The sequence below is a fragment of the Amphibalanus amphitrite genome, unplaced genomic scaffold, assembly GCF_019059575.1.
Source record: "Amphibalanus amphitrite isolate SeventyFive unplaced genomic scaffold, NRLGWU_Aamphi_draft 000171F_arrow, whole genome shotgun sequence".
NCBI lineage: Eukaryota > Metazoa > Arthropoda > Thecostraca > Balanomorpha > Balanidae > Amphibalanus > Amphibalanus amphitrite.
Genome location: NW_024881666.1, coordinates 809,875 through 835,049, shown reverse-complemented (window position 1 = coordinate 835,049; position 25,175 = coordinate 809,875). Strand labels below are relative to the sequence as shown.

Sequence of the window (25,175 nt, the reverse complement as noted above, 5' to 3'; positions counted from 1 at the left end):
GCCTAGGCAGCTATTTGGTTTGGCTAAAGTCCATTTTGCCATGGGCGTCGAAAGCGGAAGGGGGACGGGGGCAAGGGCTCCGCCACCAGGGGGGACGGGGGGACACGTCAGGGCCTCGGATAACATGTTACGGCCCATCCAATGGACATTTTTGCCCACCCAGTGGACTGTGGAGTGCTTTTGCCCATAGGCGGCGGAACGGGGAGGGTACCGGGGCGCCGTGCCCCCTATTATTTTGGTATTTTAACCCTCGCCCTGGCAGGGCATTTTTCATAACACGGCCTGGCAGGGGGGGGGGGGGTCGCATCGACCTATGGCACCTAGAAACACCAAATTCGGTAGGTAGATGGGCCCCCTGGAGTTCTCGCCCCTGTGCAAATTTGGTTGCTCTAGGTCAATATTTAGGGGGGTTTTGGGGGTATAAATGTAAAAATTTCGCTAAAAACAGGTCAAAAGTTTTTCGCTTATAACTTTTGATCAAATTAAGATAGAGCAAAACGAAAAGCACCAGTGAACTCAGCACGTCAAGGCGCGTCGAATGGTATACTTTTTAGCTTGCTTAAGTGTACTTAAAGTTTTTCTTAAATTTTAAGTAAACTTAAATTAATAAATTAAGTTAAAGTTAACCAAATTGCATCATATCGCATATCATTCGATTCGGCTGATCACCAGGAACACAATGGTACCATTTTTTAAGCTCTAGCGTCATTGTGTGCCAAGTTATTGGCAAAAACGTCATTTGACCTCAGTTGACCTCATTTGACCTGACCCATGGATAAGTACACCAAACAAAGAAGCACCAAGTGACCTGCTGTTGAGTACTGTGGTTTCAAAGCACAAAAGTGATAGAACGGAGCGGATATCTCCAGTATTTTCCGAATTTAGTATTTTCCCATAGGCTTAACATTACGACGTAATGACCTCTAACTGACCTCAGGTCAGTGACCTAAAAAAAAACCCGAACTATATGTTATACAACTCGGTGAACTTAGCACATCCTGAAAGTTTGAAGGAAATCAGTGCAAAACTGTGAGTTGGACAGGTGCAAAAAGAAATTTGAAATTTGACCATGACCTTGTACCGGTTTTTCTGACCTGGTGACCTGACCTAAGGTCACCCGGACCTGAACTTTTCAGGTCATATGTAAAAAGGTTGCCCCATAGGCTGTGCCAAATTTGGCCGCAGCGCCGCCCGTTTTTACGTTATCTTCGAAAAACCTTAGGGGGGGGTCGCATCGACCCCCCCCCCCCTGCCAGGGCGAGGGTTAACATTAGCCCTATGGGCGTTGCATGGAAAGAATGGGACCAAAAGTCGGCAGTGCCCCCCCCCCCCCTCTTAATTGAAGGTGTTCCGCCGCTACTGCTTTTGCCCACCCAGTAAAGGCGGAGATGGAGCAGCTTAACCCGCGCTGAGCCGGTGCTCGGCGCCTTCCGCGCCGGGCCGGGAGTGTAACAATGAACAACCCCGTATATTTCGCTTCCTGGCTCACGTAGCGACATGCGGTAAGCGGCATGGAAATACCGTAAAAACGAAGGGAATACTTGGTCTTTATAGGGTCAAGTCAAAGCTCAGGTCGCGAAAGGTCATAAAAGATCAAATTTTGACTTTTGAACAATTTTCGAAACCCTGGCGCATAACTTGGGAACTAATAGAGCTGCAGCGCCCCGGCAAAGCGTATCTGATTGCTATTTCAACGCTCTTTTGCCAAAGCCTCCTCAGATTTGACCTCAAGTCAACGGTTTGGCAACCACACTGTCCGGAGGCAAAAACTAAAAAAAGCTGTTTTATGAAAAACGTTTTTTTGCAATTACTTTTCACCCGAGAAAGTTATCACATTTATTTCGTCAATCATCGTGTTCTTATCGTCGAGACGCGTCGCATGCACTAGGTACATATGTACTGTTTGACATTGAAAGGTATCTTATAATTTGACCTCAGGTCAAGGTCATGACCTGACATGAAAAGGTCATGTTGCATATAAATCGATCCGTTCAGTCGACCTGTGCACAACTGAGGTGTTATCATCGCTTTAGCATGCGCCTACCAGAAGTTATTAGCGAAAAACTGTTGGGCTCCCTACTGCGACCTGAGATGACCTCAGAGATATAAAGAAGGATCACGAATACCATTTTCCAGTTCAGTGTGTCATCCGTTGGAGGTGAGCTATGGCTAGTTTGAGCATAATTATGAATATCATGATGGTAGAAAATGACCTTATGCTCATGATACAATGAAATGATATTAAAATAAGTCCAATATTATGATATATTTCGACTTGCGTCGTCTTCAGAATGTACATTTTCGGAATTGTCGACGAGCAAATTCAAATCCTTTCTAAATAGCGTGCAACATTTTTGTGAGATCTCTGGGTAACAAATTACAGTCAGGTCATACCTAGTGTCATACCTATTACCTAGTCAGGTCAGTGTGTCATATTGAATTGTCATATAGGTGTTTAAAAGTGTTTAGAATGGTGTCCGTCCAGAACAAAACGTATTTCAATTTCCTATCATTGCCACTGATATTAGATATCGGACTTTCGCCCCCGTCTTGAGTTGAGATGTTCGTTTTACGTTGTTTCGGCCAGTTACTTCTCGGGCCGCCGTCAGGTGTTCTTTGGTCCTTAAAAGGACCTTAGTGTTTGTAGGGTTGCGCCGTACGCGTCATACTTTTTCGGAAGCTACTGTGGTTAGCGGGAATTCAACTTTGGTTTCCCCGGTGATAGTTAGGTTGCGGTTCTAACCACTCCACTATCGAGGCCGCTATGTCTGCCTCGATGTTGGAATAGTTACAACCGTGGCTTATCACCGGGGAAACCCGAGATCATTTCCCGCCGACCACAGGAGCTTTTGATAAGATATGACGAAGGTCAAGGTATTACGGAAGTTTTTCTTTTCCTGCGCGCCTGCTCAATGGAATCGCGCCCCTGCCGGTGTGAGAGGGGCTCGGTCAGCGGCGCTGTGTCGCAAAAGAGCGAGAGACTGGCTGGAGGGAACGCGACTGATATGATGTCACTAATGTGCATTTTAGCGTATACTTTGTGGCTTCGCAAGGGTATTGCGTGCAGTGGCGTATTCAGGGAGGGCCATGGGGGCCATGCCCCCCTTTCTGCCCAGCCGCCCAGATGGCGCCCCAATTAGCGCCGACTAGGCTGATGCCGTTTTACAGAGGGAACATGAATCAAAGAGCGACGTGAAGGCAGAGATCGAACTTTAATATCTCTTTGGGGGTGCCTGGACACCCGAATGTTCTCCAGGACACCCACAACTAGGACCTGAGCCCCCAATTATGAAGGGCGCCCCTCCGGAAACCAGAATATTCCGAACCCCCAGGGTCGATGGCGCCCCTGAAGAGCCCCTGGCACCCAGCTGAACGGAACAGTCGCCCCTTTAAAGGTTGATGGCGCCCCTCTAGAGAACCCGGCGCCCCTCTGAAGTTCACAGCTGCCCCAATCGGCCCCATTCAAGATCGATAGCGCCCCCCCCCTCTCCTGAAACCACTGACGCTAGGTAATTATTTGACAATGGGGCTTTCTCATCGACACCAAGGGCCTTTTTTCAAGATGCAGCAGCCAGGCGGCGCCGAGCTGGGCTAGGATGTGCCAAGCGTTTCTTATAAGGCAGCCTCGTTAGTGCCACCCCTCGTTGCGATACCGCCCCTCAATTTGCGACGCCGCCCCTTCACCGTACAATGCCACTCCTCAATGCAAGTGGTACCCCTCAGGCGCAGTGCCGCCCATTATTGCGATGCCGCCCCCGCCTAGCAGTGTGGTACCGCTCCCAGCGTATGCGTTTTTCAATTGAACCTGCTGGGGGTGTTTGAACACCCACTTCTAACTCAGCTTGTGGGCCACGTCGAGACACGCAGTAGGCGGCGTTCGAAAGAGCGTCAAAAACTATTATAAAACTACTTAAGTCATTGTTAAGGCTAGGTCGAACTGGTCGAAGGTCAGGTCACCAGAGACAACCAAAAATCAAATTTCGCCGATTTTGGTATTTTTCGACAAAGCGGCGCATAAGTCAGGATTCAGAAACAGATTGAGCTACAGCGCCGCAGCAAAGCGCAATCGATACCTCTTTTTATGATGCTCTTTCTTATTAATTATCTCAGATTTGACCTAAGGTAGGTAAACGTTTTAGCCGTAAAATATATGTATTCGCGGGGGACGTTTAGCTGTAATACCTTTTGGTTCAGACCTGCACGAGATTAGTTTAACCGGCATCGTGTTCCATTTTTCGGGACTAGTTAAATGAACTAGAATTTGACATTAAAGGGCATTTTGAGAATTTGACCTAAGATGAAGGTCATCACCTAGCGGGGAAAGGTCATATTACATATTAGTCGATCCGTATTGTCGAGAAGGAAAATAATTATATAAGGCGTTTCATTGCTCTACCATATCTCTATCAAAAGTTATTGTCCAAAACCTACTGGAGACCTTTCATGGCCTGAGATGACCTCAGTAACATAAAAGTGGTCACATCACGAGCGAAATTTTCTGGTGAAATTTGGCATATATACCTGTATCCCGATGTCTGAGGGTGTTTTCGTTCAGAAAAGGAGAGCATTTCAATTTTCTTAAACTGCGCCGTGCTGGGGGATGCGTTTTTACGCCTCTCCCCTTAGGTTTTTCGCGAATATTTCAAAAAACGGCGTCGCCAAGCGCCATCGTTTTTGGTACACATGTTTATACATCTTTTCCACACAATTTTAGAAAATTTCAGACCCGGGTCGTTCAAGGTCAGGTCACCAGGTCACGTCAAGTGACCTTACCTCAGAAAAAGTTTTAAGACTCGCAATAGCTACACCGACTGAACGATCACTTTTGAAACTTTCAGAGATTGATGAGACTAACAATATGTAGGTATAACATGTTTATCTTGGACTTTTGATATCTGTGACCTAAGGTCAGGTCAATTTTGCGACCTCTCCATTACAAGTCAATAAGAGAAACTATGAAATGCGCCTTTTTTGGACGAATGTTGTTCAATGCCCTATCAAACATCGGTTCATAGGTGAACAAAACACACTGAATAGGAAAAATGCCACCTGTGAGTTGTGACTCTTCTGTATGCTCCTGAGGTCATCTCAGGCCATGAACGGTCACCAGCAGTTTTTTGGCTATAGTTGGTTTTTTTTTCAAAAGGACTCTGGCTCCAAGTATGTTTTTCGAAAAAGCACGCGTTTTAGCGAGCACAACGAGCAAAAACTGAACCTGAGAAACTCGAACGTCGCCTAAAGGCCGGGAACGCGGCCTAAAGGCGTTTTTTTTCCGTGCGTTTTATCTGAGCCATCGGTTTTTGCGTGAAATCGTTCCCGAAAAAAAAAGTTCGCATCATTGCTCAACATCGGGCAAGCTACACTGGGAACGATGTCACGCAAAACACGACAACTTGCAAATTCCGTACCGATTTTAAGGAAACCTCGGTAAAACGCATGACGATGTCACGCAAACTCGGAAATCTCGTACCTATAAAAAGTTCAATTATTTGAACTTTTCATCGTTTTTTGCGTGATCTCGGCCGGGAGACATGACTTGCGCGCTGCGGCAAACAATGTGAATGTAATTTTGTGTTTGTTTTTTGACGCTGTTAAATATGTTTTTAATTCTTGTGTTGAAGCTAGGAAATTTTTGTAGAAGTTTTTTAGTGTAAAGAGGATGAGTGAAGGTAAGAAATGATAAACATAGCAACCCTACATATTTCATTTTGCGCTTAAAGCAGTGTCAATGCAGGGGAAAATGGTTTTAATTCAAATAGAAATTGGCGGAGTGGTGATAGATGAGTGGTCGGTAGAATGATGTGCACAGTGCACCCGCGCTTTATGTAAAAGTGGATCATTTCGGCACAAATAGGCACCCAACTTTCATGGTAAGTGATGCAGAAATTTCAGCTCAAAATTGCTTGTGTCGAGTTTCGGCGCATGAGGGTCTCACGGGCGTCCGTCCAGCTAGTGTATGGATGTTTTCCAGTCTGGTGCATTGCCATAGGTAGGCGGAATGTTAAGAATAAAAAATCCCTTGCCCTCTTCAGCCACCAATGGCTAGCTATGAAACAAGTTATGTATTTAAGCAAGTTTATCATAGGTGCAAGGCTAGCAACATGTGCAAGACATTTCAGCATCAAATTCTGCTCAATTTTGTCATTTGTGCCTTTCAAAAAATGAACAGGTACATCAAAGGGAATGTACACGCCGAGCACAGAGGCTCCGGCGTGAGAAAGCCCAGCTAGAGAGTGCGACGCCCTCCTCCAGCCCTGCCTGGACGCGGTGGACACGTGGCTGCGACGCTGGAAAGTCACGCCCAGCGTGACGAAGTGCACCGCCACCCTGTTCACTCTCGACCTAAGAGAGAGCGGAGGGAAGGTCAAGCCGCACCTGACGCTGCGCGGAGAGGAGCTGCCCTACTCCCGCAACCCGACCTTCCTGGGCATCAAGTTTGACCCCCAGCTCACCTTCGCGGACCACATCGACGACCTGAAAGCCAAGATGTCCCGACGGAGGCGATGCCTGCAGGCACTGGCCGGAAAGACCTGGGGAAGCCACCGCCGAACCATCAGAGCGGCCTACATCGGCTATATCCGGGCCCTATTCGACTACGGCGCCGCCGTCTTCGGGACATACGCCGCCCCGTCGGTAAGAGGACGCCTCGAAGCCGAGCAAAGTGCGCCCGCGTCATCACCGGCTGCCTACGTGCGACCCGGAAGGACGCCCTCCTAGCCGAGGCTGGTCTCCCGACACTCTCGCTTCGGGCCCTACAGCTGGCAGGCACGGAGTACCAGCGTGTAATCCGCCTGCCCCCGAGCGACCCGGGCAAGTCCCTCTTCCGGAAGGAGGTACAGCCGCGTCTCCAACACCGAGCCTACAAGGCATGGCAAAGAACATGCGACGACGCCACCGCCGCGGGAAGACCGCCGCCCAAGCCACCAGACGAGACTGCAGCACTCCCTCAGCGGCCGTGCCTCAGGAGGGTCGGCAAGTGGCTCGCCGAGGAGGCAGGAATCGAGGAGCTCCCGGTGGAGCCCATGGCATTCTACAGCTGCGACCCGCCATGGCTGGGCCACCGCGGCGGCATCACCTTCAGGGTGGACCTGCCCGTGGCCACCCGCCGGTCGGACCCGCCTGCAGTCCGCAGGGAAGCTGCCCTGCGAGCCATTGCAGAGCTCCCGCACCCGGATGTCACTATCTGGTCGGACGGCTCGGCTCGCGGCGGGACGGAACAGGGCGGCGCAGGCGCGCTGATCCAGTTCCACCACCTCAACAGAGAGGAGACCGTGCGCGCTCCTGCAGGGGCGGTCTGCTCCAGCCTAAGAGCAGAACTGACCGCCATGCGCGAGGCGCTCGCGGCTGTGGCCGGCCTGGAAGACGGGGAGCTGGCATCGACCAAGTCGGTCCGCCTCCTCACCGACTCAAGGTCTGGGCTACAACTACTCGGCCGCGGCCCAGCTAACCAACCATGGCCCTGGCCGCCGAGGTCTGGAGGCTGCTGAACACCCTCGCCGAGAACGGCACCGAGACGGTGCTCCAATGGGTGCCAGGCCATGCCGGGCTGGACGGCAACGAGACCGCCGACCGCCTGGCTGGCGAGGCCACGGCGGGCGACCAAGACAGCGCACCGATCGACCTATCGAGTGCGCGGGCCGCCGTCACGCGCCATGTCCGGGAGCTGTCGCGAAGGAGGGCAACCGCTGCCCACCCGCACCCGGACCCCACGCCTGGCCACGACTCCCTGGCGCGCTGGGGGTCGGTGACGCTGTCCCAGCTGAGGACCGGCACATCACCGCTGACCCGTGACACGCTACACAAGATTGGCCTGGCAGCCGACGACAAATGCCCCGCGTGCGGGGAGACCGACAGCGTGGCGCACCTGCTGACCGACTGTCCGGCCTATGAGGCGGCCCGTCGCCGCCGCTGGGGTGTCGACCCTCGCCTGGTCGACGTCCTCGGCGGCCCGGCGGCGAAGGTCGTCGCCTTCATCGAGGGTGTCGGGGCGGACCGAGCCGCCGCTCGACCCGCCTGCGCCGCCGCCCTCCTGGGCGGGTTGGCGGTGGGATGCAGGAGAAGAAGAAGAAGAAAAAGAAGAAAGCCCAGCCTTGTGCCGTGCTGCCATCCACTTGCTGAACATGAACTGGGTGCGGGTGAAGATTGATTGGTGGAACCATGCTGCTATGCAACAACCTCTGCTTAGTGGGCACCCGGGTTCAAAGCCACCCACTCAACCCTTCAGACAAATTTTATAAAAGTTTGGCTTACTTTTCATTTCATCAGCAGGTTCAATTGAAAAACGCATACGCTGGGAGCGGTACCACACTGCTAGGCGGGGGCGGCATCGCAATAATGGGCGGCACTGCGCCTGAGGGGTACCACTTGCATTGAGGAGTGGCATTGTACGGTGAAGGGGCGGCGTCGCAAATTGAGGGGCGGTATCGCAACGAGGGGTGGCACTAACGAGGCTGCCTTATAAGAAACGCTTGGCACATCCTAGCCCAGCTCGGCGCCGCCTGGCTGCTGCATCTTGAAAAAAGGCCCTTGGTGTCGATGAGAAAGCCCCATTGTCAAATAATTACCTAGCGTCAGTGGTTTCAGGAGAGGGGGGGGGCGCTATCGATCTTGAATGGGGCCGATTGGGGCAGCTGTGAACTTCAGAGGGGCGCCGGGTTCTCTAGAGGGGCGCCATCAACCTTTAAAGGGGCGACTGTTCCGTTCAGCTGGGTGCCAGGGGCTCTTCAGGGGCGCCATCGACCCTGGGGGTTCGGAATATTCTGGTTTCCGGAGGGGCGCCCTTCATAATTGGGGGCTCAGGTCCTAGTTGTGGGTGTCCTGGAGAACATTCGGGTGTCCAGGCACCCCCAAAGAGATATTAAAGTTCGATCTCTGCCTTCACGTCGCTCTTTGATTCATGTTCCCTCTGTAAAACGGCATCAGCCTAGTCGGCGCTAATTGGGGCGCCATCTGGGCGGCTGGGCAGAAAGGGGGGGCATGGCCCCCATGGCCCTCCCTGAATACGCCACTGCACGCAATACCCTTGCGAAGCCACAAAGTATACGCTAAAATGCACATTAGTGACATCATATCAGTCGCGTTCCCTCCAGCCAGTCTCTCGCTCTTTTGCGACACAGCGCCGCTGACCGAGCCCCTCTCACACCGGCAGGGGCGCGATTCCATTGAGCAGGCGCGCAGGAAAAGAAAAACTTCCGTAATACCTTGACCTTCGTCATATCTTATCAAAAGCTCCTGTGGTCGGCGGGAAATGATCTCGGGTTTCCCCGGTGATAAGCCACGGTTGTAACTATTCCAACATCGAGGCAGACATAGCGGCCTCGATAGTGGAGTGGTTAGAACCGCAACCTAACTATCACCGGGGAAACCAAAGTTGAATTCCCGCTAACCACAGTAGCTTCCGAAAAAGTATGACGCGTACGGCGCAACCCTACAAACACTAAGGTCCTTTTAAGGACCAAAGAACACCTGACGGCGGCCCGAGAAGTAATGGCCGAAACAACGTAAAACGAACATCTCAACTCAAGACGGGGGCGAAAGTCCGATATCTAATATCAGTGGCAATGATAGGAAATTGAAATACGTTTTGTTCTGGACGGACACCATTCTAAACACTTTTAAACACCTATATGACAATTCAATATGACACACTGACCTGACTAGGTAATAGGTATGACACTAGGTATGACCTGACTGTAATTTGTTAGCCAGAGATCTCACAAAAATGTTGCACGCTATTTAGAAAGGATTTGAATTTGCTCGTCGACAATTCCGAAAATGTACATTCTGAAGACGACGCAAGTCGAAATATATCATAATATTGGACTTATTTTAATATCATTTCATTGTATCATGAGCATAAGGTCATTTTCTACCATCATGATATTCATAATTATGCTCAAACTAGCCATAGCTCACCTCCAACGGATGACACACTGAACTGGAAAATGGTATTCGTGATCCTTCTTTATATCTCTGAGGTCATCTCAGGTCGCAGTAGGGAGCCCAACAGTTTTTCGCTAATAACTTCTGGTAGGCGCATGCTAAAGCGATGATAACACCTCAGTTGTGCACAGGTCGACTGAACGGATCGATTTATATGCAACATGACCTTTTCATGTCAGGTCATGACCTTGACCTGAGGTCAAATTATAAGATACCTTTCAATGTCAAACAGTACATATGTACCTAGTGCATGCGACGCGTCTCGACGATAAGAACACGATGATTGACGAAATAAATGTGATAACTTTCTCGGGTGAAAAGTAATTGCAAAAAACGTTTTTCATAAAACAGCTTTTTTTAGTTTTTGCCTCCGGACAGTGTGGTTGCCAAACCGTTGACTTGAGGTCAAATCTGAGGAGGCTTTGGCAAAAGAGCGTTGAAATAGCAATCAGATACGCTTTGCCGGGGCTCTGCAGCTCTATTAGTTCCCAAGTTATGCGCCAGGGTTTCGAAAATTGTTCAAAAGTCAAAATTTGATCTTTTATGACCTTTCGCGACCTGAGCTTTGACTTGACCCTATAAAGACCAAGTATTCCCTTCGTTTTTACGGTATTTCCATGCCGCTTACCGCATGTCGCTACGTGAGCCAGGAAGCGAAATATACGGGGTTGTTCATTGTTACACTCCCGGCCCGGCGCGGAAGGCGCCGAGCACCGGCTCAGCGCGGGTTAAGCTGCTCCATGTCCGCCTTTACTGGGTGGGCAAAAGCAGTAGCGGCGGAACACCTTCAATTAAGAGGGGGGGGGGGGGCACTGCCGACTTTTGGTCCCATTCTTTCCATGCAACGCCCATAGGGCTAATGTTAACCCTCGCCCTGGCAGGGGGGGGGGGGGTCGATGCGACCCCCCCCCCCTAAGGTTTTTCGAAGATAACGTAAAAACGGGCGGCGCTGCGGCCAAATTTGGCACAGCCTATGGGGCAACCTTTTTACATATGACCTGAAAATTTCAGGTCCGGGTGACCTTAGGTCAGGTCACCAGGTCAGAAAAACCGGTACAAGGTCATGGTCAAATTTCAAATTTCTTTTTGCACCTGTCCAACTCACAGTTTTGCACTGATTTCCTTCAAACTTTCAGGATGTGCTAAGTTCACCGAGTTGTATAACATATAGTTCGGGTTTTTTTGAGGTCACTGACCTGAGGTCAGTTAGAGGTCATTACGTCGTAATGTTAAGCCTATGGGAAAATACTAAATTCGGAAAATACTGGAGATATCCGCTCCGTTCTATCACTTTTGTGCTTTGAAACCACAGTACTCAACAGCAGGTCACTTGGTGCTTCTTTGTTTGGTGTACTTATCCATGGGTCAGGTCAAATGAGGTCAACTGAGGTCAAATGACGTTTTTGCCAATAACTTGGCACACAATGACGCTAGAGCTTAAAAAATGGTACCATTGTGTTCCTGGTGATCAGCCGAATCGAATGATATGCGATATGATGCAATTTGGTTAACTTTAACTTAATTTATTAATTTAAGTTTACTTAAAATTTAAGAAAAACTTTAAGTACACTTAAGCAAGCTAAAAAGTATACCATTCGACGCGCCTTGACGTGCTGAGTTCACTGGTGCTTTTCGTTTTGCTCTATCTTAATTTGATCAAAAGTTATAAGCGAAAAACTTTTGACCTGTTTTTAGCGAAATTTTTACATTTATTTTAAAACCACAAAAAGACTGGAAACCGCGGATAATGTGAGCTGGCATACGCCGAATCACGATTCCGGCCAAACGTGGTCTCGAGAAATATGCCACAGGTCAAAGGTCAGTTGGGTCAGAGTCATAACATTTTCAGGTTGGGTGTAAAAGTGATGATCTCGAGGGCACCGAAAGTTTCGTCGCGATCGGCCGCTTTTTGCGCGAGTATATTTGCGGAAAACCATGGGGTTTTATCCGACCCCTTCCCCCTCCCCCTCCCCACAAGTGCGAGGGTTGATAAGGTTACGGTATATATAATTTACGCTTGTCATCCTATTCCTAATGAATGTGTCTCAGAAAATATGCATCATATAAATCACGAAGTAAAATCATTCGCCTATGCTCGGAACATACCTATATCGTGCTGTTTGCCCTAGGGCTCCTAGAGTGGGGTATTAAGATACTCTAATGTGAATATTCCGTGTTCAGGCAAGTTCCGGCAGCCAAACTAGGCGTTGTCTTGTGTAGGAGAAAGTGGCGAATTCGATAGGATATGTTTCGGAGTGGAAAAGTGTGGAAAACATTGTTGATTTCCTACACTTATTTAGAATACCATTCCTTCAATATGGTGTCTGTAAGGGTCAGGCACGTATCCAGGATTTCGTTCAGGGGGGGGGGGGGGCGACAGCTGAGAAGGGCCCGGAGGTCAGCTAAAAGGGGCCCCACAGCGACTGCCTATCCTGGTGTGAAAAAAAAAAAATCAAGAATGCCGAAAAACAGTAAATTTACGATAGAATTCGACCTGTTGTAAATGAAAATGCATTGTCTTGCGTTTTTTGACCTTGATAAAATGTTTGCAGTTAACTTCCGTAGAAGTTCGTTTTTGCAGCTCACTTCCGTTGAAGTTCGACGTTCTGAACATTATGAACAGTTAGTTATTAATCGTGACTCGTGCTAATATTACCTCTTTACACCCCACTGACTTTTTCACCGGTTGCGTTTATTCATGACATTGGAAGCAGCATCAGCCTTCAGCAAGCATGATAATGTACAGGGGTGTAATTTTACATCTCCTTGTGGGGGCAGATGCACCCACAATCCTGAAATATGCCCCCACAATGATGAAAATGCACCCACAAGTCTTATGTCACAAGCGCCCTTTCGAGAGCACGGCGCCCTTCGCATGCTCTAACGGCGTCCTCCTGACCGCCTCGCGTTCCTGGATAATATAGCGTTTTTAATCACTCGGCGCCCTTCTGGGAGAATGGCGCCCTTTTGACAGCACTGCACCCTTCTCATGGTCTAACGGCGCCCTCCTGACCGTCTCGCGCCCTTATGTCTCTGTCCACCGTGCATCCCTCGACTGTTCGTCGCCCTTCTGGCCTCTCAGCGCCCCTGGACCACATAGCGTTTTCAATCACTCGGCGCCTTTCTATGAGAATGACGCCCCTTTTCATGGTCTCACGGCGCCCTCGTAACCGTCTGGCGCCCCTATGTCCCCGCCAACTTAGCACTACTGACTGTTCGACACCCTTCTGGCCTCTCAGCGCCCCTGGACCACATAGCGTTTTCAATCACTCGGCGCCTTTCTATGAGAATGGCGCCCCTTTTCATGGTCTCACGGCGCCCTCGTAACCGTCTGGCGCCCCTATGTCCCCGCCAACTTAGCACTACTGACTGTTCGACACCCTTCTGGCCTCTCAGCGCCCATGGACCACATAGCGTTTTCAATCACTCGGCGCCCTTCTAGGAGAATTTTATGAGAGACCATGCCCTATTTTATGAGAGACCGTGAGACCTTGCCCTTTGCATGGTCTCACGGCGCCCCCGTAACCGTCTGGCGCCCCTACGTCCCCACCAACTTAGCATTACTGACGGTGCGGCGCCCTTCTGACCTCTCTGCGCCCCTGGGTAATATAGCATTTTTAATCACTTGACGCCCTTCTGGGAGAATGGCGCCCTTGTCATGATCTCTCGGCGCCCTTGTAACCTTCTGGCGCCCCTACGTCCCCTAAGCGTCCTGGCGCCCCTACAGCTGGGCACCCACAATCATTTTGAGAAAATTACACCCCTGATAATGTACACTTGTGATCGATCCTAATTGACACCTCTATGCCTCCTATCAGTCTCATCTCACATTTTACCACCAATGGCATTTCCGGTTGAACAAAAGGCACATACATGCTCGGTAAATAACAGCGTCACAGACCAAGCAACAAGCGACCAAGCAACCACACGTTACCAAACCAACAGTCACACCACTTGCCGTGGACGATGCACGGACTCGGACTCACCGGACGGAGTCGCTGGCCCCCGCCCGCGCCGCCTCGCACCTCAGTGCGGCTATCTACGCGAAGCGGCGCCCCCTGACCACCGGCCAGTCCCGCGGGCCACCGGCGGTTCGCGGGACGGTTCGGCGGCCCCCATATGGCGGCCCGGCCCACCCACTGCACAGCAGATGCTGGGGGGCCGGGCACGGGTTAGCCCGGATGGGGTAGGGCGGGGGCCACAAATCGCACGTAACGACCCCGCTCACGACACACACAGCCCAAGAGGGGCGAGACAGGCAGACGTGCGGGTGGGGGGGGGGGGGGATTACAACCAGGCACTGAAGGTAAGGCCATTTGCCGTTCACAAACGTTCCGGATGTTTGTTAAGTTTTCGTCACATTCGTCTGCACGTTGCAGAAGCATGCATTAAAAAGCTGCCAATTGCGCTTCAAATGAAGGAAGAAACAAGGTAAAAAAAACATGCGAATTGGAAATGATACCTTCTGTACAGAATGCTTGTTTATAATAAATAGTAGTTTAGCTTAGTTTAGTTATGTATTGTTGGAGCTCATTTTCTTTGGAGAACTGTAAACCGGAGCATCCCCACGAGGTCAGTCGACAGGGGCCCATCATCGGCTGTTGCCTGTTCCTCGGGCCCGATGGCCTGAGCAAGGCCTTCTCAGCGGGCCCTTCCGTTTCTGGGGCCCGGCCAGGAAAAGCTGTTCCTGAGACTGAGCCGGAAGCGAATATCTGGGCCCGCTTTCTTGATACATTGTCGAGGCCGAGGACCCATTACTCAAGCTCAAAAGCCTGGTCCAAGGCCTTCTAAGCGGGCCCTTCCGCTTTCGGAGACCTCCCGGGCCCCGGATTGTCATTGGCTTGACCCGATTCGCTTTTGGGGCCCGGCCAGGGAGCACCGGCAAGGCCTCATGGGGCCCTTTTTGGACCCGAAAGCCTGGGCAAGACTTTCCCAGCGGGCCCTTCCACTTCTAGGGCCCGGACAGTCCCTGTGACTGGGCCTGGAAGAGGAGTTTTCGGATCCGCTTTTCATAACCTCTCCAGGGCCAATTAGCTCAAAAGCGGGACCTTCGCGCCCGGTAAGGGACCCGTTTGGGGCCCGGCAGGCGGCAGGGCCATAGGGGCCCTTCCTCAAGCCTGAAGGCTCGAACAAATTCTTCTGAACAGGCCCTTCCACTTTTTGGCCTTGCCGGCCCAAAACTGTCCCTGGTTTGGCCCAAAAGCGGGCCCTTCGGGCCCGCTCACGGGCTGCCTAGCGGGCCCTACCGGGCCCGCTTTTGGGGCCCGGCAGGGCCCAGGGGGGGGGGGGGCGACCGCCCCCGTCGCCCCCCCTTGGATACGTCCCTGGTAAGGGTTTTTTGTAAATGGCATTTTTTGTGACCTTAGTAAGGTTGTGGCATTCTTTCTGTTTGCCATTCCATTCCTAATAAAGGTGCCTTTCAGAAGATATGCAACTTAAAGACCTCGCAAGAATAAAACCAACAGGACAGGACAATGAAATTGAGCTATACTTTCGGGCCTTACTGAGCCCATTGAGTAATCATGCATGAGTGTGAACTTTGGGCGCATTTTTCCTAGTCTTGCTGTAGACATACAGATAAAACAATGCCATATATGAAAAATTCAGACATTTCTTAGCCCCACTGACACAAAAAAAAATAAACAAAATCCAAAAAAGATTTTTGGAATTAAGACGCGCTAGATCGGAAAAATCCCCACTGTGCAGCGGTGAGGTCATGGCCTGTATCATAAAAAAGTACGCTCTAACACGATCCTACGCCAGCGGTAGAAGGAAAACTGCTATATGACGCAGGCACCAGCGGCTGACAATTGGGTCGAAACAGGTGGAGGCTGGCCAGAGGTCAAGCTCGTATCGCTCGCCTTGACCCCGTCCACCGCCCCAGGCGGATACCTGCGCCGCTTGGGTTCACCAGCCGAGCGCTCATTGACCTGCCTTGGTGGGCGCCAATCACGTGACGTGTAAAATCACAACGAAGCAAAGTTACGCCATAGCCCATACTCTGAACGACGTTTACAAATTACAGGTCATGGGAGGGGGGGGGGGGTGCAGCCTGGCATCAAATAAGGCTTTTAACCCTCGCACGTTTAGGGCGGTCGAACGGACCCCCCCCCCCTCGGTTTTTCGCGAATAACTCGCGTAAAAAGCGGCCGATCGCGACGAAACTTTCAGTACCCTCGCGTTAATCAATTTTACACCTACCCTGAAATTTCCATGACCCTGACCCTAATGACCTTTGACCTGTGACCTACTTTTCGAGACCATGTTTGGCCGGAATCGCGATTCGGCGTGTAGGTATGTCGGCTCGCATTAGCAGCGCGTTTGCAGTCTTTTCGTGGTTTTAAGCGTTCAAACATGGGATATGATGTTGCTCCCATGCATGAGGGGGGGGGGTGTCAAGGTCACCGGAAGGTCAAGTCAGGTCATTGACCTTTGATGACCTCGGTTCACTTTTTCGAGTTTTACATGTTTCTAGGCCAGTTTTTGGAGCTGAATTCGAATTTAGCAACCATATTAACATTTACAAAGTAGTTTTGGTGCCTTCGTAACATGTTACGAAGCTGTCAGAGGCGGTTGCCACCTACTACGAATACACTTACTGGTTGACCTGACCTGACCTGACCCGACCTGGCCTAAATGCATGAAGACATCATCTATGATCAAAACTAACATGATATTCCTGATCAGCACCCCGAAAACCCCATAGCAGCCACGCTTTACGACTTTCTAACAGGTACCGATTTTCCCGACTTTTGGGTCAATGGCCTGACCTGGAAGGTCAACCGATGACCTAGGACCTTAAAATTGGGTATCATTGGCTTCCGCTTGTCACATGCAACACGCTCGTTTTTTCCGCGAAGCTCTAGCTCAATCAGGGGCGAAACGGCAATGGGGGTCCAACGGACCCCCCCTTATACGTTCGCGGCTGGAAAAAAAAACACCAATACGGGCGATAGTTAAAAAGAAGACGGCTGAAGTGTAAATACCTTTTTTCATCGTTCACTAACTGGCTCACTAAAAAAGAGAAAATGTTAAAATGAAGGACTAATTAGTTACTAATTCAAATAATTCAAATAAAGGATTAAAAAGGCTAGAGAGCAGATATTTCTTTGTGATTGGAATCCGCTAGCGGGTGCATGTGCAACCACGGTTGCATTCTGTTAGCGGGTGCAACTGATGTTTTTTACGTATTCGTGCACGGGCCTCTGGATTATACTAAAAACCGGTGGTAGTCGTGTCAATACCGGGTCATATTTTCAGCTTTGTAATGAAACATCTAAAAAATCCTCCTCTGCGAGTAGGGTGGCTTCCGTTGACCACATGCTTACTGCCATCACAAGTTACTGGACGGCGACCGCCCCATTCCCCCCCCCCATCCCTCCGCAACCACTCCCTCACCCCGCCGCGCTGGCTGCCACCACGCGTCAGGCTCCGGTCAGTGCTACCAGTGGCCCCCAAACTTTTCCGCTCAACCGCGGCTGGGACAGGCGGCGCCCTCCCCTCAGAGTCGCGATACTTTCAAGTCGCGATACTTTCAAGAGAGACTATACATAGGGTATTTTATGCTATAATGTAAATACCTGTCGTATTTTGCCTTTTAATAGGTAGTGATAATGGGCAAATTTGCGATTTTAGATCGGGCTATTGAGGATTCAGACGGCTCTAGCTTTATTTATCAGATCGCTTATAATATCACCAGGTTTTCTGTCATTATTTTCCTTTACAGTGTCTGTTCATCAGAGGTTGGTTTGTATCGCACAATTGCAATGAAATTGAAATGCTGATGACTGATGAAAATTTTATTCTTAAAACATCCTACAGGCCTTCGCCATTATTTCTCACAATTTCGTCCAAAGTCACCCAGCTGTCTACAAGGCATAACAGATGCAGCATGCCAGCAACTATCATATGCTGTCCAGGCTTTTACACATTTACGTGTCTATCCGTCCAGTATTCACATAACACCGTAACACCAGAATGAAATACAAAGAAAGCAAAGATGGGCATAATTGGCATACTCGCATTAACATACCTATAGCGAGGAAAATATCGAGCAATTATCGAGGCAATTATCGAGGAAATAAGGTCATGTTTTTACATTTTCTACTATTTATGAACATGTTCCTCGCACAAGCACTAACCTCATTAAAGAACTTTGTTTGGTTTGGTTTGATTTGATTAGCAAGCATCTCTGGGTTAAACGCCTCTCCTTCGTTGTGTGACAAAAACAAGTGTGACGCTTGCTTAATGACTACCACATATTTTCTAATGCATGATTTTATTAGATTTTACAATTTAAAACATGTCAAAAACTGTAAAGAGGCAAATGGTGTACATAACTCATACCATCACTTTGTCAAAATAGCCAATGCAGCATAGTTATGGGGCTAATTGCATATCTGATGCTCATGCTCAAGGCAGTATATACCGCCATGCTCAACCGAAAATTTAAAAACATTCGTAGCTGAATAAAATTTTCATCAGTCATCAGCATTTCAATTTCATTGCAATTGTGCGATACAAACCAACCTCTGATGAACAGACACTGTAAAGGAAAATAATGACAGAAAACCTGGTGATATTATAAGCGATCTGATAAATAAAGCTAGAGCCGTCTGAATCCTCAATAGCCCGATCTAAAATCGCAAATTTGCCCATTATCACTACCTATTAAAAGGCAAAATACGACAGGTATTTACATTATAGCATAAAATACCCTATGTATAGTCTCTCTTGAAAGTATCGCGACTTGAAAGTATCGCGACTCTGAGGGGAGGGCGCCGCCTGTCCCAGCCGCGGTTGAGCGGAAAAGTTTGGGGGCCACTGGTAGCACTGACCGGAGCCTGACACGTGGTGGCAGCCAGCGCGGCGGGGTGAGGGAGTGGTTGCGGAGGGATGGGGGGGGGGGGGGGAATGGGGCGGTCGCCGTCCAGTAACTTGTGATGGCAGTAAGCATGTGGTCAACGGAAGCCACCCTACTCGCAGAGGAGGATTTTTTAGATGTTTCATTACAAAGCTGAAAATATGACCCGGTATTGACACGACTACCACCGGTTTTTAGTATAATCCAGAGGCCCGTGCACGAATACGTAAAAAACATCAGTTGCACCCGCTAACAGAATGCAACCGTGGTTGCACATGCACCCGCTAGCGGATTCCAATCACAAAGAAATATCTGCTCTCTAGCCTTTTTAATCCTTTATTTGAATTATTTGAATTAGTAACTAATTAGTCCTTCATTTTAACATTTTCTCTTTTTTAGTGAGCCAGTTAGTGAACGATGAAAAAAGGTATTTACACTTCAGCCGTCTTCTTTTTAACTATCGCCCGTATTGGTGTTTTTTTTTTTCCAGCCGCGAACGTATAAGGGGGGTCCGTTGGACCCCCATTGCCGTTTCGCCCCTGATTGAGCTAGAGCTTCGCGGAAAAAACGAGCGTGTTGCATGTGACAAGCGGAAGCCAATGATACCCAATTTTAAGGTCCTAGGTCATCGGTTGACCTTCCAGGTCAGGCCATTGACCCAAAAGTCGGGAAAATCGGGACCTGTTAGAAAGTCGTAAAGCGTGGCTGCTATGGGGTTTTCGGGGTGCTGATCAGGAATATCATGTTAGTTTTGATCACAGATGATGTCTTCATGCATTTAGGCCAGGTCGGGTCAGGTCAGGTCAGGTCAACCAGTAAGTGTATTCGTAGTAGGTGGCAACCGCCTCTGACAGCTTCGTAACATGTTACGAAGGCACCAAAACTACTTTGTAAATGTTAATATGGTTGCTAAATTCGAATTCAGCTCCAAAAACTGGCCTAGAAACATGTAAAACTCGAAAAAGTGAACCGAGGTCATCAAAGGTCAATGACCTGACTTGACCTTCCGGTGACCTTGACACCCCCCCCTCATGCATGGGAGCAACATCATATCCCATGTTTGAACGCTTAAAACCACGAAAAGACTGCAAACGCGCTGCTAATGCGAGCCGACATACCTACACGCCGAATCGCGATTCCGGCCAAACATGGTCTCGAAAAGTAGGTCACAGGTCAAAGGTCATTAGGGTCAGGGTCATGGAAATTTCAGGGTAGGTGTAAAATTGATTAACGCGAGGGTACTGAAAGTTTCGTCGCGATCGGCCGCTTTTTACGCGAGTTATTCGCGAAAAACCGAGGGGGGGGGGTCCGTTCGACCGCCCTAAACGTGCGAGGGTTAAAAGCCTTATTTGATGCCAGGCTGCACCCCCCCCCCTCCCATGACCTGTAATTTGTAAACGTCGTTCAGAGTATGGGCTATGGCGTAACTTTGCTTCGTTGTGATTTTACACGTCACGTGATTGGCGCCCACCAAGGCAGGTCAATGAGCGCTCGGCTGGTGAACCCAAGCGGCGCAGGTATCCGCCTGGGGCGGTGGACGGGGTCAAGGCGAGCGATACGAGCTTGACCTCTGGCCAGCCTCCACCTGTTTCGACCCAATTGTCAGCCGCTGGTGCCTGCGTCATATAGCAGTTTTCCTTCTACCGCTGGCGTAGGATCGTGTTAGAGCGTACTTTTTTATGATACAGGCCATGACCTCACCGCTGCACAGTGGGGATTTTTCCGATCTAGCGCGTCTTAATTCCAAAAATCGTTTTTGGATTTTGTTTATTTTTTTGTGTCAGTGGGGCTAAGAAATGTCTGAATTTTTCATATATGGCATTGTTTTATCTGTATGTCTACAGCAAGACTAGGAAAAATGCGCCCAAAGTTCACACTCATGCATGATTACTCAATGGGCTCAGTAAGGCCCGAAAGTATAGCTCAATTTCATTGTCCTGTCCTGTTGGTTTTATTCTTGCGAGGTCTTTAAGTTGCATATCTTCTGAAAGGCACCTTTATTAGGAATGGAATGGCAAACAGAAAGAATGCCACAACCTTACTAAGGTCACAAAAAATGCCATTTACAAAAAACCCTTACCAGGGACGTATCCAAGGGGGGGCGACGGGGGCGGTCGCCCCCCCCCCCCCCCTGGGCCCTGCCGGGCCCCAAAAGCGGGCCCGGTAGGGCCCGCTAGGCAGCCCGTGAGCGGGCCCGAAGGGCCCGCTTTTGGGCCAAACCAGGGACAGTTTTGGGCCGGCAAGGCCAAAAAGTGGAAGGGCCTGTTCAGAAGAATTTGTTCGAGCCTTCAGGCTTGAGGAAGGGCCCCTATGGCCCTGCCGCCTGCCGGGCCCCAAACGGGTCCCTTACCGGGCGCGAAGGTCCCGCTTTTGAGCTAATTGGCCCTGGAGAGGTTATGAAAAGCGGATCCGAAAACTCCTCTTCCAGGCCCAGTCACAGGGACTGTCCGGGCCCTAGAAGTGGAAGGGCCCGCTGGGAAAGTCTTGCCCAGGCTTTCGGGTCCAAAAAGGGCCCCATGAGGCCTTGCCGGTGCTCCCTGGCCGGGCCCCAAAAGCGAATCGGGTCAAGCCAATGACAATCCGGGGCCCGGGAGGTCTCCGAAAGCGGAAGGGCCCGCTTAGAAGGCCTTGGACCAGGCTTTTGAGCTTGAGTAATGGGTCCTCGGCCTCGACAATGTATCAAGAAAGCGGGCCCAGATATTCGCTTCCGGCTCAGTCTCAGGAACAGCTTTTCCTGGCCGGGCCCCAGAAACGGAAGGGCCCGCTGAGAAGGCCTTGCTCAGGCCATCGGGCCCGAGGAACAGGCAACAGCCGATGATGGGCCCCTGTCGACTGACCTCGTGGGGATGCTCCGGTTTACAGTTCTCCAAAGAAAATGAGCTCCAACAATACATAACTTAACTAAGCTAAACTACTATTTATTATAAACAAGCATTCTGTACAGAAGGTATCATTTCCAATTCGCATGTTTTTTTTTTTACCTTGTTTCTTCCTTCATTTGAAGCGCAATTGGCAGCTTTTTAATGCATGCTTCTGCAACGTGCAGACGAATGTGACGAAAACTTAACAAACATCCGGAACGTTTGTGAACGGCAAATGGCCTTACCTTCAGTGCCTGGTTGTAATCCCCCCCCCCCCCCCACCCGCACGTCTGCCTGTCTCGCCCCTCTTGGGCTGTGTGTGTCGTGAGCGGGGTCGTTACGTGCGATTTGTGGCCCCCGCCCTACCCCATCCGGGCTAACCCGTGCCCGGCCCCCCAGCATCTGCTGTGCAGTGGGTGGGCCGGGCCGCCATATGGGGGCCGCCGGACCGTCCCGCGAACCGCCGGTGGCCCGCGGGACTGGCCGGTGGTCAGGGGGCGCCGCTTCGCGTAGATAGCCGCACTGAGGTGCGAGGCGGCGCGGGCGGGGGCCAGCGACTCCGTCCGGTGAGTCCGAGTCCGTGCATCGTCCACGGCAAGTGGTGTGACTGTTGGTTTGGTAACGTGTGGTTGCTTGGTCGCTTGTTGCTTGGTCTGTGACGCTGTTATTTACCGAGCATGTATGTGCCTTTTGTTCAACCGGAAATGCCATTGGTGGTAAAATGTGAGATGAGACTGATAGGAGGCATAGAGGTGTCAATTAGGATCGATCACAAGTGTACATTATCAGGGGTGTAATTTTCTCAAAATGATTGTGGGTGCCCAGCTGTAGGGGCGCCAGGACGCTTAGGGGACGTAGGGGCGCCAGAAGGTTACAAGGGCGCCGAGAGATCATGACAAGGGCGCCATTCTCCCAGAAGGGCGTCAAGTGATTAAAAATGCTATATTACCCAGGGGCGCAGAGAGGTCAGAAGGGCGCCGCACCGTCAGTAATGCTAAGTTGGTGGGGACGTAGGGGCGCCAGACGGTTACGGGGGCGCCGTGAGACCATGCAAAGGGCAAGGTCTCACGGTCTGTCATAAAATAGGGCATGGTCTCTCATAAAATTCTCCTAGAAGGGCGCCGAGTGATTGAAAACGCTATGTGGTCCATGGGCGCTGAGAGGCCAGAAGGGTGTCGAACAGTCAGTAGTGCTAAGTTGGCGGGGACATAGGGGCGCCAGACGGTTACGAGGGCGCCGTGAGACCATGAAAAGGGGCGCCATTCTCATAGAAAGGCGCCGAGTGATTGAAAACGCTATGTGGTCCAGGGGCGCTGAGAGGCCAGAAGGGTGTCGAACAGTCAGTAGTGCTAAGTTGGCGGGGACATAGGGGCGCCAGACGGTTACGAGGGCGCCGTGAGACCATGAAAAGGGGCGTCATTCTCATAGAAAAGCGCCGAGTGATTGAAAACGCTATGTGGTCCAGGGGCGCTGAGAGGCCAGAAGGGCGACGAACAGTCGAGGGATGCACGGTGGACAGAGACATAAGGGCGCGAGACGGTCAGGAGGGCGCCGTTAGACCATGAGAAGGGTGCAGTGCTGTCAAAAGGGCGCCATTCTCCCAGAAGGGCGCCGAGTGATTAAAAACGCTATATTATCCAGGAACGCGAGGCGGTCAGGAGGACGCCGTTAGAGCATGCGAAGGGCGCCGTGCTCTCGAAAGGGCGCTTGTGACATAAGACTTGTGGGTGCATTTTCATCATTGTGGGGGCATATTTCAGGATTGTGGGTGCATCTGCCCCCACAAGGAGATGTAAAATTACACCCCTGTACATTATCATGCTTGCTGAAGGCTGATGCTGCTTCCAATGTCATGAATAAACGCAACCGGTGAAAAAGTCAGTGGAGTGTAAAGAGGTAATATTAGCACGAGTCACGATTAATAACTAACTGTTCATAATGTTCAGAACGTCGAACTTCAACGGAAGTGAGCTGCAAAAACGAACTTCTACGGAAGTTAACTGCAAACATTTTATCAAGGTCAAAAAACGCAAGACAATGCATTTTCATTTACAACAGGTCGAATTCTATCGTAAATTTACTGTTTTTCGGCATTCTTGATTTTTTTTTCACACCAGGATAGGCAGTCGCTGTGGGGCCCCTTTTAGCTGACCTCCGGGCCCTTCTCAGCTGTCGCCCCCCCCCCCCCTGAGCGAAATCCTGGATACGTGCCTGACCCTTACAGACACCATATTGAAGGAATGGTATTCTAAATAAGTGTAGGAAATCAACAATGTTTTCCACACTTTTCCACTCCGAAACATATCCTATCGAATTCGCCACTTTCTCCTACACAAGACAACGCCTAGTTTGGCTGCCGGAACTTGCCTGAACACGGAATATTCACATTAGAGTATCTTAATACCCCACTCTAGGAGCCCTAGGGCAAACAGCACGATATAGGTATGTTCCGAGCATAGGCGAATGATTTTACTTCGTGATTTATATGATGCATATTTTCTGAGACACATTCATTAGGAATAGGATGACAAGCGTAAATTATATATACCGTAACCTTATCAACCCTCGCACTTGTGGGGAGGGGGAGGGGGAAGGGGTCGGATAAAACCCCATGGTTTTCCGCAAATATACTCGCGCAAAAAGCGGCCGATCGCGACGAAACTTTCGGTGCCCTCGAGATCATCAATTTTACACCCAACCTGAAAATGTTATGACTCTGACCCAACTGACCTTTGACCTGTGGCATATTTCTCGAGACCACGTTTGGCCGGAATCGTGATTCGGCGTATGCCAGCTCACATTATCCGCGGTTTCCAGTCTTTTTGTGGTTTTAAACGTTCAAATATGTGAAATGAAGTTGGTGCCATGCATTATGATGGGTGTCAAGGTCACGTGAAGGTCAAGTCAAGGGTCATTGACCTTTGATGACCTTGGTTCACTTTTTCGAGTTTTACTTGATTCTAGGGTAGTTTTTGGTGCTGATTTCGAATTTAGCAACCATTTGAATATTAACAAAGTAGATCTGGTGCCTTCGTACCATGTTACGAAGCTGTCAGTAGTAGGTGACACCTACTATGGATGGCCGGCAGGACGCCTACTGGTTGATCTGACCTGACCTGACCCGACCTGGCCTAAATGCATAAAGACATCGTCTGTGATCAAAACTAACATGAAATTCGTCATCAGCACCCCAAAATACCCCGTAACACCCTAACTTTACGAACTTTCAAGAGGTCTCGATTTCCCAATTTTAGTTGGATCGTTAAACTGACTTGGAAAGTTAACTAATGACCTTGGACTTTGAAATTGGATAAATTCGGCCTCATCTCGTCATAGGCAGCACGCTTGATTTTTCTGCGAAGCTCTAGCTTGATCAGGGGCCAAACGGCTGAGCCGGGGGTCCAATTGAACCCCCTATACTATGTTGATTATGCACATTTGCAGGTAACATTCTCACCAGAATACACCAGCCAACATCTGTGCACAATCTGGCTACAATACTACCTATG

The 25,175-nt window shown here is 50.1% G+C and overlaps 1 protein-coding gene across 1 annotated transcript in view; it reads right to left on the bottom strand.

Moving 5' to 3' along the window:
• LOC122383724 (peptidyl-prolyl cis-trans isomerase 11-like) overlaps positions 1 to 25,175 on the bottom strand; it is a gene marked incomplete at its 3' end in the record, with an annotated part of 107,646 nt that overhangs the window by 66,587 nt on the left and 15,884 nt on the right. The window lies entirely within an intron of this gene.